Here is a 3,904-nt window from a genome sequence, read left to right on the forward strand (position 1 = left end):
AATCTTGAATATAACAATACATATACCAAGAACGGGTATATACAATAAAGCAATATATACATAAACCATAAAATGGAATAAGAACCAATTCTTAAAGCCAAATCTATAACATGCTTGTGTCCTAAGCGGATGTAGAATGTGAGCGGGGAACATTACCCTTGGTCTCCATCCCATCTCTGCCTCCAGACGGGTGATAGGGCTGGATAGAAGCCAAGGAGTCTGCCTTAAGTGGCCGCTGAGTGTAGTCTTGTGTTGTCAACGAGCGTCTGCAAGCCGCAGCTAGTGCGCCGTGAACTTCGGCTACATCTTTTAGAACAGGAGCAAAGTGAAATCGACGGCAGGGAACCGTCATCCAGTAACTGTAATAAGGAATAATATTAAGAATACAATGTCGTAAATAATCGTACAATGTAAGAATACAATGTAATATCGTAAATAACCGATGACGGCAAGTGCCGCAGAATGGAAGAAAAATAAATTGCCGGGCGCAACGCCGGTTGGAACGCTTCAGCTGGAGGTTCCTGACTGAAGCATCGGCTGCCGGGAAGCCTAAGATGGAACTGGGGTGTTAGTAGCTGTAACATCGTCTGCTGAAACTAGCCGAGTCTGTGAGGGCGCCCGCTGCAACAGCTACGGCCGAGCCACCAGCTGGCCCATCCTCTGCAGGAACAACACCGGCTGGGACAACGTCGTTGTAAAAGCCTAACAATGTAATAAATTATATTACATGAATAATCTTAAATAAATTGGTGTAAATAATAAAATTATAAACCAATTATAACTATAATTAATTATAAATAATTAAAAATGCAAAACAAAGTATGCTCAAAATGAAGCTGGACTATAACTCTCTAGAGAAACGGGATTAACACTGAGCCGAGGTAAATACAACCAAATACAATAACGAAACGGAGTGAAAAAAGACACGTCAGCTGGAACTTCGCGACCAGCGGCCTAGGAGGCTGCTGTGACATCCGGGCTACACCGGGCAGACAACACGTCTGGGTAAACCAGCGGCCTGGGAGGCCGCAGTGACATCCGGGCTACACCGGGCAGACAACACGACTGGGTAAACCAGCGGCCTGGGAGGCCGCAGTGACATCCGGGCTACACCGGGCAGACAACACGTCTGGATAAACCAGCGGCCTGGGAGGCCGCCTAGCTATAAGACCAAATAAATATAAAACAAACATCGCCGGCTTAACTCGTCACAGGAAGGACGTCGGCTGGGAAGCAGCAGTACCTTCCGACTAAATTGAGGAATAAACTGAAAGTTTAATCGCGACAGAAAAGTTGTATAAAACATGGAGCAAACGCAATGCATAAATTGCAGTAACAAATTGCTGAGGGAAATGGCTCGTAAAACAAGTGCAGGAATAATCTAAAGTCAGAGGCTTGCTCCATGCTAAATTGAGGAAGACTTTAATCTTAATACACGTCATGACTGGGAGACTAAGGATATAACAAGTTATTTTAGTAAGCGTTTGGTTAATGATGGAGGAACGTAAATCACCAAAACAGGAGCGGGCTCCTGTTTACTAAATTGACATGGAAATACGAATTCTTTTACGAATAGATTTTTTTTTTTTTTTTTTTTTTTTAAGGCAGGAGGTGTAAGCAATGCTATAAATTTCCTAAATTTGCCGCGTAATGAAACTAATCAAGCTGAAAGTCTAAATAAAGGAATGTAATAAAATTGAACAGAATTAATTAAAAATGACCGCAATAATTAGAATTAAATCCATTACTCGTAAACCCTCTTGTATATATGTACCTTACCTAAATAAACATTTGATTTGATTTGAAGTAGCTCAAGCGGCAGACCGCACGGCCAGGCGTTATGCTGGACGCTGAAAACTTGGGATGAGGAAGGGGCCCGCGTAACCGGGCACTCCAGGCAGACCAACATCTGGTACACGCGACCAAGGAAAACATGGCAATATTGTGCTACAGCATTCGAACGAAACGTGGTGGAATTGACGTACCGGGCTACACCGGCCAGACGAAAACGTCTGGGTACGAACGTGCCGGCTATACCAGCCGAACGAAACGTCTGGGAGCAAATGTACCGGGCTACACCGGCCAGACGAAACGTCTGGGTACGAACGTGCCAGCTATACCAGCTGGACGAAACGTCTGGGAACAAATGTACCGGGCTACACCGGCCAGACGAAAACGTCTGGGTACGAACGTGCCGGCTATACCAGCCGGACGAAAAAACTGGGAACAAATGTACCGGGCTACACCGGACTTACGACAACGTCTGGGACAAACGTGCGGGCTAAACCGGCCCGACGAGACGTCTGGAGACGCCTACAACTAACACATCCTGGTTGACTTTACATAATCACATAAAAGGCAAAGCAGTGGATAAACAAACATAAATGTAAAACCAGCAAAGGAACACGCAGCTTGACACCGCATAAAAATCATTAATACTGTAAATTAAGGAAACTTATGGAAAACAAATCCATAAAACAAAGCTAGGGGCCAGAGGCCTGTGACACTGCAGCTAGCCTAACCTAGCTAACTTTACCTAATAACTTATAGGCAATGACCAAAAGTTAAAACAAACCAGCTAAAGAAACATGCAGCTTAACACTGCATAAATTTCAGTAGTAAATTAAGGAAACTTGTGGGAAAACAAGTCCATGAAAACAAAGCTAGGGGCCAGAGGCGTGTGACACAGCAGCTAGCCTAACCTAGCTGACTTTCCCTAATAACTTAAAGGCAATAAGCAAAAGTTAAATAAACCTAAATGTACAACCTGCAAAAGAAACATGGGGCTTGACACTGCGTTAAATTCATTAATAAGTTAAGGAAACTTATGGAAAAACTAGTCCATGAAACAAAGCTAGTGGCCAGAGGCCTGTGACTCGGCAGCTAGCCTAACCTAGCTAACTTTATCTACTAACTTATAGGCAATGACCAAAAGTTAAAACAAACCAGCTAAAGAAACATGCAGCTTAACACTGCATAAATTTCAGTAGTAAATTAAGGAAACTTGTGGGAAAACAAATCTATGAAAACAAAGCTAGGGGCCAGAGGCCTGTGACACTGCAGCTAGCCTAACCTAGCTAACTTTACCTACTAACTTATAGGCAATGACCAAAAGTTAAAACAAACCAGCTAAAGAAACATGCAGCTTAACACTGCATAAATTTCAGTAGTAAATTAAGGAAACTTGTGGAAAAACAAGTCCATGAAAACAAAGCTAGGGGCCAGAGGCCTGTGACTCGGCAGCTAGCCTAACCTAGCTGACTTTACCTAATAACTTATAGGCAATAAGCAAAAGTTAAAACAAACCTGAATGTAAGGCCTCACGTCGACTGGGTGAGGGTGGGGGCGGGATGTTCAGGCCTCCTCCCGAGTGTGCTCCAAATTACAGCCACCTACTGGAGAAAAACCAGTGCCCCATAACACCGAGGGGCACCACCCCCTCTAGGACCACTGCGCCTGCATTTGGTCACCAAGGCTGAACCAGCAGGCGTGCATCAGAGCGCGCGCGCCAACACAGAGACAAACACTGGTCCGACGCACGCGCCAACAAAACACAAACACTACCTTAAATGTTGAGAAGGGCAGGACGCCCCTGACGGGACGCTCCTCGTCGTTGTCGAGAGGAACTGGTGTAGGGTCCATGCTGGGAGAACAGTTGAGCGGGCTAAACTTCTGTGTTTTACAGGGGTCCATAGAATTACCCCAATCATCCCAAATCAGGCCAAAACTACCCAAAACGTATTAGCATTACGTAAGTAATGAAGAAATATGGTATATTTACTTACTATAATGTTGGTGCTACACGTAGAACATGATCAAACCTATTTTTTCTCTGAAATAATCTAATTTCATAACGAAATGAGACGTAAATATGTGAGAGGTGACGCCATAGGAAGTCGACGGT

General features: G+C 44.3%; 1 long non-coding RNA gene across 1 annotated transcript; it reads right to left on the reverse strand.

Annotated features, from left to right (window-relative positions):
• Positions 1-317: 317 nt before the first annotated feature.
• LOC138371367 (uncharacterized) lies at positions 318-3,681 on the reverse strand. The gene is made up of 2 exons (XR_011230418.1): positions 3,565-3,681; positions 318-359 (listed from the first exon to the last, which is right to left on the reverse strand). It is a non-coding gene; the product is annotated as an uncharacterized lncRNA (long non-coding RNA).
• Between the last annotated feature and the right edge of the window lie 223 nt (positions 3,682-3,904).

Source organism: Procambarus clarkii, chromosome 35 (assembly GCF_040958095.1).
Source record: "Procambarus clarkii isolate CNS0578487 chromosome 35, FALCON_Pclarkii_2.0, whole genome shotgun sequence".
Taxonomy (NCBI): domain Eukaryota; kingdom Metazoa; phylum Arthropoda; class Malacostraca; order Decapoda; family Cambaridae; genus Procambarus; species Procambarus clarkii.